The 14,138-nt window shown below is 40.2% G+C and overlaps 1 protein-coding gene across 2 annotated transcripts in view; it reads right to left on the reverse strand.

Moving 5' to 3' along the window:
* Nucleotides 1-14,138, reverse strand: part of PTPRN2 (protein tyrosine phosphatase receptor type N2) — a 942,968-nt gene that overhangs the window by 502,823 nt on the left and 426,007 nt on the right. The gene's annotated exons all lie outside the window — the stretch shown is intronic.

The raw sequence follows: 14,138 nt of genomic DNA on the forward strand, positions 1-14,138 counted from the left end.
ATGAAAATGGAACTCATCAATACTTGAGAGGCTAAAAGTCCCCAAAGAGTTATCACCTTGGCCTGTCAGGGTCTGAAAATCACTGCTTACAGTATTCCTGTCACATAGCAATTGTGATATCAAGGGAATTGGGATCAGGTGCTTCTTCAGGCATGATGAATCACCTGAATTTTCCAGCAATAAGACAAACAATAAGGTGTAAATGGAATTGTTAGGAAGTGTAATGGGCCCATGATGCAGTGACCGGTTCATCTCAAGCCTCAATAAAAAATGTAATAAAGTAAAAAGAAAGAAAAAGTGAAAAGGATTGGCGAGACAAGGATGGAAACAAACAATGAAAGTCAAATTGCAGGGCTCTGTATTAAATGGACAAGGGAAAAGCATATTTTTAAATCCATTAGTTTTTTTAAATTAATCCTGACCCAGGGAAAGGATGCAAAAATATTATGGATTTGAAAGTAAACAATTGAGATAGGCCCACAGAGCAGGAGAGGCTGATTAGATAGATGGAAGACTCTTTGGTGTGTGTGTGTGTGTGTGTGTGTGTGTGCGCGCTGCTGACATAACCTGCCTTCAATCTTTTTAAATTTTCTCAGTGCCACATCTACATTTTTTAATTTAGAAAACAAGTTGCAATCAAGCATATCACATGTGCAGTGTTATCATTTAAGAAAGCATTTAGCTATATGCAAAATTTTCATTTATAAAAAGTTTCAGGTTATTAGTTAAGAGTTCTTTAGGCTTTCTTATAACTCTAAAGATGTATCGCAAACATTACATTTTCTGTCTGTGATGTACTGACAGCAGTGTTCCTATCTGGATGGGGACTTACAAGTTTCTTGACACCTTAAATGACTGCTTCTTGGAGCAGCTAGTCCTGGAATACACAAGAGGAGACGCAATTCTTGATTTAGTCCTAAGTGGAGCAAAGGATCTGGTCCAAGAGGTGAATATAGCTGGACTACTTGGTAATAGTGACAATAATATAATTAAATTTAACATCCCTGTGGTGGGGAAAACACCACAGCAGCCCAACACTGTAACATTTAAATTTAATTTCAGAAAGGGAACCACACAGAAATGTGGAGGTTAGTTAAACAGAAATGAAAAGGTACAGCACCAAAAGTGAAATCCCTACAAGCTATAGGGAAACTTTTAAAGACACCATAATAGAGGCTTAACTTAAATGTATTCCCCAAATTAAAAAACATAGAAGATAAAAAAAAAGTGCCACCGTGGCTAAACAACAAAGTAAAAGAAGCAGTGAGAGGCAAAAAAAAGCATCCTTTAAAAAGTGGAAGTTAAATCTTAGTGAGGAGAATAGAAAGGAGCATGAATACTGACAAACTAAATGGAAAAATATACATATATAGAGGAAGGCCAAAAAAGAATCTGAAGAACAGCTAGCCAAAGACTCATAAAGTAATAGCAAAAAATTTGTTAAGTACATCAGAAGCAGGAAGCCTGTTAAACAACCAGTGGGGCCACTGGACGATCGACATGCTAAAGGATCACTCAAGGATGATTATGCCATTGCAAAGAAACTAAATGAATTCTTTGCATCAGTCTTCATGGCTGAGGATGTGAGGGAGAGTCCCAAACCTAAGCCATTCTTTTTAGGTGACAAATCTGAGGAACTGTCCGAGATTGAGGTGTCATTAGAGGAGGTTTTAGAACAAATTGATAAAACTAAACAGTAATAAGTCACCAGGATCAGATGGTATTCACCCAAGAGTTCTGAAGGAACTCAAATGTGAAATTGCAGGACTCTAATTGCAGTCTGTAACCTATCATTTAAATCAGTTTCTGTACAAATGACTGAAGGATAGCTAATGTGACACCAATTTTTAAAAAGGGCTCCAGAGGCGATCCTGGCAATTACAAACCAGTAAGCCTGACTTCAGTACTGGGCAAATTGGTTGAAACTATAATAACAAAATTGTCAGACACATAGATGAACTTAATTTGTTGGGGAAGAGTCAACGTGGTTTTTGTAAAGGGAAATCATGCCTCACCAATCTACTAGAATTCTTTGAGGGGGTCAACAAGCATTGGACAAGGGGGATCCAGTGGATATAGTGTACTTAGATTTTTAGAAAGCCTTTGACAAGGTCCCTCACCAAAGGCTTTTAAGCAAAATGAGCTGTCATGGGATAAGAGGGAAGGTCCTCTCATGGATTGGTAACTAGTTAAAACATAGGAAACAAAGGGTAGGAATAAACGGTCAGTTTTCAGAATGGAGAGAGGTAAATATTGGTGTCCCCTAGGGGTCTCTACTGGGACCAGTCCTATTCAACATGTTCATAAATGATCTGGAAAAAGGAGTAAACAGTGAGATGGCAAAATTTGCAGATGATACAAAACTAATCAAGATAGTTAAGTCCCAGGCAAACTGCGAAGACCTACAAAAGGATCTCTCAAAACTGGGTGACTGGGCAACAAAATGGTAGATGAAATTTAATGTTGATAAATGCAAAGTAATGAACATTGGAAAACATAATCCCAACTATATAAAATGATGGGGTCTAAATTGTCTGTTACCACTCAAAAAAGAGATCTTGGAGTCATTGTGGATAGTTCTCTGAAAACATCCACTCAATGTGCAGCAGCAGTCAAAAAAGCAAACAGAATGTTGGGAATCATTGAGAAAGGGATAGATAATAAAACAGAAAATATCATATTGCCTCTATATAAATCCATGGTATGCCCACATCTAGAATACTACATGTAGATGTGGTCACCCTATCTCAAAAAAGATATATTGGAAAATGTTCAGAAAAGGGCAACAAAAATGATTAGGGGTATGGAATGGCTGCCATGTGAGAAGAGATTAATAAGACTGGGACTTTTCAGCCTGGAAAAAAGACGACTAAGGGAGGATATGATAGAGGTCTATAAAATCATGACTGGTGTGGAGAAAGTAAATAAGGAAGTGTTATTTACTCCTGCTCATAACACAAGAACTAGGGGTCACTAAATGAAATTAATAGGCAGGTTTAAAACAAACAAAAGGAAGTATTTTTTCCACACAATGCATGGTCAACCTGTGGAACTCCTTGTCAGAGGATGTTGTGAAGGTCAAGACTATAACAGGGTTAAACAAAGAACTACATAAATTCATGGAGGATAGGTCCATCAATGGCTAAGAGCCAGGATGGATAGGGATGGTGTCCCTAGCCTCTGTTTGCCAGAAGCTGGGAATGGGCGACAGGGGATGGATCATTTGGTAATTACCTGTTCTGTTCATTCCCTCTGTGGGACCTGGCATTGGCCATTGTTGGAAGACAATGGGCTAGATGGACCTTTGGTCTGACCCAGTATGGCTGTTATGTTCTTACGGATTTTGATTAAACAGTGCTTTTCAACATTGTTAAACCCTAATGTTCATATAATTAAATTTTACAAGCATGAGTGTCAGCTCATTTATGCTAGTGTAAATCAGAAACAATTCTAGTGAAGCCAGTGCAGTAGAGTCAAGTGAGAAGAGGATCAGGCCTTACATTTTTACTTCAAGGCTTTGGGGAGGAAGGGGGGTGATAGAGAAAAAAAGCATGCTCTTAAAGGTGATTTCTTTATGTAGGCCAAGAAGGAAAAAAAGAAAAAGAAAGATTTTCTAGGATCTACTTTATTTTTTCTTATTTCAATGAAAGATTTCACCTGCAAGTTTTTATTAATCATCATCATTTTATGTATTCTCTACTGGGCTGCAATGAGCACTTTTATTTACAGTGTTTTGCATACAGTGCCCAGAGGGTATGTCTATTTAAATAACAGGATATCTCATTTGGACTTTGGTTAGGATAGAATTACTCAGCTTCTCTTCACATTCCTACAGTCTTAACCCAAAATGCTCAAGGGAGATCCTGTCACACAGACAGACGTACCACCTCAGGGTACCATATAAACTTAGAGTTCTTCTACATGAAAAAGGTAGAGATGTTCCTGTGTAAAAATAAAGTAAAGAATATAAGCACTTCTGCAAGAAAAAAAAAAGTACCATGGATTATTCATAAAAAACCCTTACCTTTCAAGGACTGACAGTGGATAGAACTCTGATTATTTACAGATAACCATGAAAGTAGATTGTTAAAGTGACTCAGGGGCTTACGTGTTAATTAGATCCTTTCCTCCCAAAGATGCTGGTTTAAATTTAGGGGGATGATTGGTGTCAGGAAGTAGATTTTTGCTATAATAGCAAGTACACACAGAACTGCAAGGAAAGAGGACTGGAGAAGGATACTTTAAAAAGAGGAACAAAGAGGATTCAGAGAATTATAGACCAATCAGCCTAACTTGGATACCTGAAAAGATACTGGAACAAATTATTAAACAATCCATTTATAAGCACCTAGAGGATAATAGGATTATAAGGAATAGCCAGCATGGATTTGTCCAGAACAAATCATGCCAAACTGACCTCATTTCCTTCTTTGACAGGGTAACTGGCCTAGTGGATAGGGGGTAGATGTGATATATCTTGACTTTAGTAAGGCTTTTGATACAGTTCCCTACATGACATTCTCATAAGCAAACAAGGGAAAGGTAATCTAGATGAAATTGCTATAAGGTGGGTGCACAACTGGTTGAAAGACTGTACTCAAATAGTAATTGTCAATGGTTCACTGTCAAACCAGGACGACGTTTCTAGTGGTATCCCACAAGGGTGAGTCTTGCATCCGGTACTATTCAATATTTTCATTTATGACTTAGATAATGGAGTGGAGAATTGTTTATACAATCTGAAGATGACACCACGCTGGGAGGGGTTGAAAACACTTTGGAGGACAGGATTAGACTTCAAAACAACCTTGACAAATTGGAGTATTAGTCTGAATTCAATAGGATGAAATTAAATAAAGACAAGTGCAAAATACTTCACTTAGGAAGGAACACAACTACAAACTGGGGAATAACTAGCTAGGTGGGAGTTATAATGGGTCACAAATTGAAAATGAGTCAACAATGTCATGCAGGTGCAAAAATGCTAATATCATTCTGGGGTATAGTAACAAGAAGTGTTGAATGTAATACATGGGAGGTAATTGTCCCACTCTACTCAACACTTGTGAGGCCTCAGCTGGAGTACAGTGTCCAGTTCTGGACACCATATTTTAGGAAAAACATGGACAAATTTTAGAGAGGCCAGAAGAGAGCAACAAAAATTATATAAATGACCTATCAGAAAAAGTTTTTAAAAATGGGGCTTATTAAGTCTTAAGAAAAAAAGACTAGGGGGCGGGAAGCTGAAAAGTGTTCAAATATGTTAAGGACTTCATAAAAAAGGAGGGTGATCAATTCTTCTCCATATCCAATTAAGGCAGGACAAGAAATAATGAGCTTAATCTGCAGCAACAGGAACGGTGAACCGCAGCCACTGGGAGCTGCGGTCAGCCGTGCAAAAGTAAACGAACTGTCTGGCAGCCCCGGCCAGCAGATTACCCTGACGGGCTGCATGCGGCCTGTGGGCTGCAGGTTGCTCACCCCTGCTCTAGTGTACACAAGGCCTCTTGTTCAAGAGCCAACCCCACATACCACTCTGTTTTTATATATAAGAACACCTATATAGTTGCAGATGACACCAAGCTGGAAAGTGTTTTTGACGCCTTTCAACTTGGTGTCATCTGCAAATATATAGGCTGTGCTGTAAGGCTGATCTGAGAGCAAGCAAAGTGCAGCAGAATAAAACACAACTATTGACTATACTATATATACTTTATAGCTCGCTATATATAAAGCCATTCTGCATTTTGTAGTATGTTTAATAAATAACTCTAAAAATCACCATCCATTTTCTTAAAATATATTCCCCCTCCTGCCCAAGGGTCATTACTGTGTAAACCAGTGTTTCATTATTGAAACAAAGCACCTTACTTCCATCGGATTATCCTCTAACACCTTCTCTTTCTGTCACCAGCAATTTAAACATTATTTTTCAATTGAAAGGTCACAGACCTAACGAAAAATGTATATTGAACCAGTGTCAGTGTTCTTATACAGTCTATCTCAGATCATTTGTAAAATGTACTTTGTTTAAAGGGCTAACAACAATGAGGTTATAAAGAGCATAAGGAAATACATACATTTTACTGGTGGGTTAAATAGATATAGATTATACTCTTTTAAAATCAGGCTCTGAGTCTTCACTCTCCAAAATCTTTCACCACTTTCTTTATTGTTCCTCACTTCCCAGCCTCACATCATTAGGCACACAACTCTGGCATATAGCTGTACCTGCTGCATCATGCAGCTCATTTTTCTATTCAAAATAGCAAACATTATATGATGGTGTTACATTATCCCCTCAGATGAAATGGCTTCTTCGTTGAAACCAAGACTGCAGTGGCATCATTTGGCACCATGACTTAATCACAGCTCCCTTTGCAGAAACCTCCCTATCCCCATTTGGCATTTTAAAAATCCAGGGCCCAATCCAGAACTACTTGCTCAGGAAAAACTAATATTTACTTTAATTAACTCCCATTGACTTCACCAGGAGGTTTGTCTGAGTAAGGACAGCAGGACCAGGCTATCATGCTATTTTAATTAGAAAAGGGCCTGATAAAACCGCAGAAACTTTTCATGGGAGCTGCTGCCTGTTCAGCCCTTTTGAAAATCAGGCCACCTATTTCGATTCCCGAATGTGGATTAAGGAACCTAACATTAGGCAATCACTTTTGGAAATTTTGCCACACAATGTACTGAACACTGAAATGAGAGAAAAACAGAGACCACAGCAAAAACAGCAACCACTCGCTACGTTGCAATCGTTTACACAGAGCCCTCGCTGTTAGAACCTGATTTTTAAAGAGCAGTTCCATGCCTAAAATGGCATCATAGACTTCCACTGTCATTTTCTGTCAATGACTTTCACATCTAATCTGCTCAATTTACACACACACACAAAAAGTTTTTTCCTGACCTCTGGTTTTGCAAGTGTCTCACAGTCACACCAGGCCATTTCCTTCTCATACACCAGCACAAGAAAGCCAAATGATCTTATACTAGCCAAATGATGTCCTCAGTATTATCCATGCAACCTCCCCACCTTACATGGGATTACACACATGTAACTGAGGCAATGTCTCCACTGAAGACCTTACAGCGGCACAGCTGTACCCAGGGCCGACTCTAGCTTTTTTGCCGCCCCAGGCAAAAAAAAAAGAAAAAAAATGGCGGCCGGACTGCTGAAGCAAAAAAAAAAAAAAACGGCGTTAAGGGGGTGAAGGGCGGCACCCGCCCATTCCCTCCGCCCATGGGCAGCCCTCCGGCCTTGGGGTGCCTGTCCCGACTGGGCAGGCAGAGCCCCCGGGGGCTTCAGGAGGTGCTGGCTCAGCCGCTCCTTTAAAGGCGGCTTGGCCGGGCCGGGCTCAGAGAGGCGCAGGAGGCGGAGGCCGGTGCAGGCAGCGGGGAGTGGCGCATCCTGGGGAGCCCGGCGGCACGGTGAGCGGTGGGGATCTTTAGTTCGTGCCCCTGCAGGGCTGGGCTGGCCGCCCCAAAACTGGCCAGCATGCCGCCCCTTACAGTGTGCTGCCCCAGGCACGTGCTTTCTCGTCTGGTGCCTGGAGCCGGCCCTGGCTGTACCACTGCAGCTATGCTGCTGTACGGTCCCCTGTGTAGCTGCTCTATGCCAACGGGAGAGAGGTCTCCCGTTGGCATAATTAAACCACCCTGAATGAGCGACAGTAGTTACGTCAGCCGGAGAGCATCTCCAGTCACTCATTCCCAACTTCTGGCAAACAGAGATGTTGGTCAGGGATGGGGTTTTTTCACACCCCTGACGGACAAAAGTTTTACCGACAAAAGTGAGAGTGTAGACATAGCCTATGAGGAATTTAGACCATTATTTAGTTGATGCTGAATAAGGAATCCAATCCTTCTCTCAGATCTGTTAGCTCTGCAGTGGTCACAAGAGTGAAGAGCAGCATTTATAGCAGTCCACAAGGATTGTATACATTCCCTTTGGTCAGATGTGGGGCGCATGGTGTAGAGGCAGCCAGTAAGTAAGGTGTGGCTTGAAAAAAAAGATAAATTTTTTAACATTACAAAATCTTCTCTGACTCCATTACTTAAAGAACAGAGCTGAACGCCGGATCCTGATCCAAGTCCTAGTTAAGCTTGGTGCCTTAATTACATACTTGGTGTTGTGACATTCTAATGGACATTTCTATAAGATCCCAAAGCTCAACAGTGCACCCAGAAGTGGGAATATGCAGAGGCTACTTTGAAGAAGATAGATTACATCTCTCTGGCCTGGATCTAATGATTATATGTTCAAGTGTATGTTTGCAATTTCTGGTCAGAGAACAGGAAGAAAATACATAAAAAAGCAGCGGGGTGAGTCCTGCAGGGAAAGCCATTGAGCAACATGGCAGTTCCCTCAGCCTAGCACAGAATGGCACTCAGTTACTAATAAAAGCTACCGGGTAATGGCAAAAGAGAAGAAAAAACAGAGATGAAAAATGTATTTTCTGCATTTTCCAAAACTCTTGTGAAAACGATCCCATAAACTGGTCCATTTTTGGAGAAAATTTTTGATCTAGTTGTACAGATGGCTTAATTGTTAATACTTGCCAGTCCTGCTCTAGTCCAAGGAGAGAAATATGTGTCTCACAGTAAGGTTGTCAGCCTCACAAGCAGTTGTTCTCATTCGTTTTTCCTTCTCAGAGTTGCCGAGTGTGTTCCAAAAACCAGTTACTGAGCCTTAAAATCCCCATGTGCCACTGTTCAAATTATGTACTGTCCTTCCCAAACAGTACACAGTGCCCTTGCAATACATTCTTAAGAAATGTAGTGCAGCACAGTAATGGATATCCATTCAGTTCTGTCAGATTAGTTCATGTGAATCATTTTCTAAAAAAAGGAGGAATAACCTACAGCACAGAAATAAGCCTGACATTGGGAATTACACTCCTTAAACCTAAATGTCTGTCTAATCCCCAGTGAAATCTTAACTTAATTTTCAGATTTAGCATTCAGTATTTTCAACTGAAATCTTGGAAAGAGTCTTAATGGAACAGTTGTATATTTTCCACATGGATAACAATGTAAAAAAATGACTGCCAAATAGAAGCTCCACATGCAAAATTTGTTGCATGGTTACCTTAGGTAACCAACCTCTACTATACACTTAAGCACACGATGCAATGAAAGTAGCATATAGGGAATGACTTGAGATTAAAGGTAAACAGCTTCCAGTTGACGATGTTGGTAGGGATATATAAAGTCCTTTATGGCTTGGGTCACGGATATCTTAGCAATCCTCTTCCTCTTTGTGTTTTACTCCAGCAGCTCAAGTGACAACAATAATATTCCATTTGGGACACTCAAATTAACAGTCACTGGATGTGCTCATCCAGGGTCTGGATTAGAGCTGGTTGGGAATTTTTCTGAGACACAATTTTTCATTGAGAAATGCAGATTTGTCCAAAACAAATATTTTCTCAGGAAAGGATCAGTTTCAACTCAACTCAGATTCATTGGGAAGGTTTTTTATTTCCATGATGGAGGGGAAAAAGAGAGAGAGAGACACACTCTCCTCTCACTGTGATGAGAGACCACAGTTCACATGCCTGTTTGATTTAGAATAGGGACTTGAATCCACATCTCCGGTGGCTGTCCTAATCACCAGCCTATTGGCTATCTAGGGTACACTGTATGAACGTGTGTGTTCTCGTGCGCACTCTCTCTCTCTCATTTTGTGGAAAACACTGAAAGGTCTCAGGTTTGTCCCAATATGGAATGGGAAATTACTCTAAATCTTGAAAATATGTGTGGGATGGGAGAACTATTTCCCACCCAGCACTAGCCAGAATGTTTCCAGTGGTGGGGTCCTTGCCTCTGGAATTTACTCTCCAGCTTAGTCTGACAGACCCTGATTTTGATTATCCTCCATACACATTGTGAAGCTTAGACATTTACCCAGGCTTCTTCAGTAGAGGTTGGCTGAGTGAGTTAGGACAAGACAGACCAATATTAGAGAATGTTTTAATGCTGATTTGGGTCAATTTTTTTCCTGTTCATTTTTAAAGACTGAAATTTAAAGACAGGTGCATTTTATAATCTGAAATACATAGAATTTCATTATTATTTTGCAATGATGTCCACTTATAATGACATAAAACCAACTTCAAAGACTCCTTTCTTAGCAGGGTGAACGCTAAGCCAAAATTAGAAAATCTCAATATAAAATACAGGTCTGGAAAAGTGTATGGAAAAGTTGTTTTAAAAATAAAGGATGGGAAAGATGCAAGAAAAATTGGACATTATTTTGTTTCTAGAGGCCACGTTTCTGATTAAACAAAACTGGGGACCAGATTCTCCTGTCTGCTAAGGCCATTTCGTGCTGCATAAGCATACCAGAGCTGGACACTCTGCTGGCAGACATCTTGCCACTCTGCTGCTTCTTTCACAAGCTTCCCCCAGTGTAATATTTCACAGAGAGAATGTTGCATTCCAGGCATAGGGCTTGGCAAGGACAGGGAGTGGGCACTGGATCTTGAGATAATTTATCGGATAGATTTTGAGCTGCTCTGTAAAAACATATGAATACTATATGTCCCATCTGTTTGTCATCATGTTTCTTATATGAACAGAAGGGATTAATTCAAGCAGAGGTTGGCTCTACCTACACAATAGCTTCAGACAGCCACCCATTTACCACTCTTGTGGGACAATACTAGACCCATTTGCTTTGATGTCCCACCTCTAACCCCCTACTGAGCTCAATGGACCAGTTTGTATAGGTAGGATCAGTGGGGAACACAGGAGAACCAAAAAGCCCTGGAAGCAAGACAAAGGGCTTTGGGGAGATAAAAGCAATATTCTTAAGGAAGGGAGAGGGTGATGATTTGGAGTTGCTCATGAGAAGCGGTTCTCAAAGACACACACCCCAGATGCCAAGGGTTTGGAGTAAAGAAGGACCTGCCTAATTCTCTGCCAAGGGAAGGGAAGCCCGTAAGTAACATATACATCAGTACAGGCTTTTTGTTGTTTTAAAATCCTCTATTTTCTCTTAGGCTTTGCTATGTTCCTACTGTTAAGTTTAAAGAAAGACTTTAAGAAAGCTGTCTGGTCACTGCCTTGGCCACTGGTCACAGCTCCTGTAGGGAAGACTTGCAGGTGCTGAACCCAGGCCTGCTGATTAATCAAAGTTGGTGCTCAGGGGGCGGTAGCCTAAGGTCCTATCTAAGATTGGGAGAAAAGATAGGCCACAAGGCCTAACATGTGAGGGGGTACACTCAGAGGGACCGGTAGGGAAGAGTTTAAGGTGCAGCTAGCCCTGGCACCCTGACACTTTATGCTAGTAGCATAAGTAAGTGCTGCCCCGTGCATCCCTAATTTGCACCACCATTGGGCCCCTCTGAGTGGGGACCTGCGCCCCCACCCACAACCTCTCTACTCCATCCAAACAGCAATGAGATGAAGTGGAGAAATCAATCAGTTGTAGCCTTACTCCCTAAGGCAGGAGGGTTTCCGTTCCTTTCAAAAATAAATAAATGTAATTATTAATTCTATAATCCTATCTTGTGTGATTATGGATATTCTCATTAGCCTTAAAAATGCTTAATCCATTTTTAAAAATCCTGCTGGACTCTTGACCCCAATGATATTTTATCAGGCCAATTTGTATTCTGAAAAAGGGTTGTGGGTGGTCTACACAACTGAAAATAAGGCCTCTTATTTTGATACCTGAGTATGGCTTTAGGTGCCTAAGGCATAGAATCACAGAAACGTAGGACTGGAAGGGACCTCAAGAGGCCATTGTAGTCTATCCCACCACAGCGAGGAAGGATTAAGTATACCTACCATCCCTGACAGATGTTTGTCAATGCTGTCCTTAAAAATCTTCCGTGATGGGGATTCCATAACCTCCTTAGGTAACTTGTGCCAACGCTTAACTATCTTTATAGTTAGAAAGTTTTTCCTAATATGTAACCTAAATCTCCCTTCCTCCAAATTGAACTGATTACTTCTTGTCCTGCACCTAGCAGATGTGGACAACTGATCACTGACCTCTTTATAACATTTTTTTACATATTTGAAGTCTTTAAATTTGAAAATTTGTGTCACAATACACATCATCTACATTCCTCTTTCTCTACTCCTCTTTGATCTCAACTTTATCTTTCTTAATTGAAACAACCAGAACTGGACAGAGTTATAATTGTTACAATTTATGTATTGATTTTCTGTCCCTCTACTGATGCACATAAATATACTACTTGTTTTTATAACTGAATTTGCTTGCTTATTTGACTACTTTTGTAACTACATCACAGACAGCAGATACACCTCTACCTCGATATAATGCTGTCCTCGGGAGCCAAAAAATCTTACCACATTATAGGTGAAACCACGTTATATCGAACTTGTTTGATCCACCAGAGTGCGCAGCCCCGCCCTCCCGGAGCACTGCTTTACCGCGTTATATCAGAATTCGTGTTATATCGGGTCCCGTTATATCGGGGTAGAGGTGTACCTACATTAAGCTAATTGAAATAACTCCTAAGTAACCTTTCCTCAAAAGTTCCCAGAGCCCAGTGTATGAGAGGAGATTTTTTAAACAGATTTTTTTCTATAAAGCCTGTTTTTGCTAGTGTATATTATTCTGTTGCACTTATCCAAGATGAATTTCATCTGCCATTGTGCTCCTTAATCCCTCAATGTATTTAAAGCCACCTGGGATTTTTCTAAATCCGCCCTAGTTCTTCCTAACAACCACCTCTTCCTCTCTATTGACCTCTCTACATTTGGAAAAGCAGAAGTTCATGACTAACAAAGCATAAGCTTTCGTGGGCTAAAACCCACTTCATTGGATGCATGCAGTGGAAAATAAAGTAGGAAGATATAAATACACTCACAGAGAACATGAAAAAATGGGTGTTGCCATACCAACTCTAATGAGACTAATCAATTAAGGTGGGATAATATCAGCAGGAGAAAAAAAACGTTTGTAGTGATATAGCTTATGTCCAAATACATTTGTTAGTCTCTAAGGTGCCACAAGTACTCCTCGTTCTTTTTACTTCAATTTACTGTATCTAGCTACGGTTTTCTCCATTCTTGTTTCCTCCCATGCTTTATTAGGATATTGAACATTCTTAAACTTACTTCTGTTTCGACAATACAGCAAATCTCCGCTTCACACATTTTCTGTCCCCTCCCTTCCCATCACCAGTAGGTGTGACATTTAAACCTCTTAATTCAGACAGATTCAAGTCCAGACCAATTTATAACGCAGATGACACTTTGCAAAAATCAATTTCAGTGGTCAGACTATGAAGGTCAATGGAGATTACTATATCATGGAAAGGTAACAGTAATGCAGAAGTGGAGAAGGATAAGTTCTCCAGAGTTATTATGGAAATGTAACACCAAACCAACCTGTACTTGCGGTATAGTCACTTCAAACCTAGGCTAGTGCCATCTACTGTAATGGTATGGTTAACAAAAGAAAGGGGAGGAGGGAACCCACACGTGCACTTTGTCATTGGCAGAAACATGTTTTCTGGAATTGGGAATACCCTAAGCACAGTCATCCATCTCTGGCATAATTGTGGCATCTTCGATTTTAAGATTTAGATGACAAACTACCAAAATATTTCAGGGTGGATTTAAAACTGAATGATAGAGGTGGCAGAGGATTTTCCCTACTATGAAACATAATTCTTTGACTAAAAATCTTGGAAACAGTTGTTCACTGAATACATGTAACTATTATATTATTATTATGCATATTTTAACACACACCCCCACAATGAATCTGGGTTTCAGTTACCATTACTGTGCTAGAGTGTGTCTTGCTTGTGATAGGATGACAATTTAAGTGGTCACATAAAGAAAAAAGGGGGGGAAACAGTACCTAGTCCACCTGAAAAAGGAATACTTGATCACTATCATCCAAGGAAAGAATGAACTAAAGAAACATAAAAAAAATTCTCATCAGGTAAAACTTGAGAAGCTGTTGAATTACGCAAATGATGTTATTTTTAAGACTTAGTCCCTCATCTTCATAATGTTAACAAATTACACTCTGATTTCTCTGAATTAATTTCCTCAGGAGACACATTTCTTTGGCTCAAAAGACTGGGATTGGAATACTATGTCTCATAACTCTAGATGGTTGGTTCTAGTCCAGC

Source organism: Chrysemys picta, chromosome 2 (genome assembly GCF_011386835.1).
Source record: "Chrysemys picta bellii isolate R12L10 chromosome 2, ASM1138683v2, whole genome shotgun sequence".
Lineage (NCBI taxonomy): Eukaryota > Metazoa > Chordata > Testudines > Emydidae > Chrysemys > Chrysemys picta.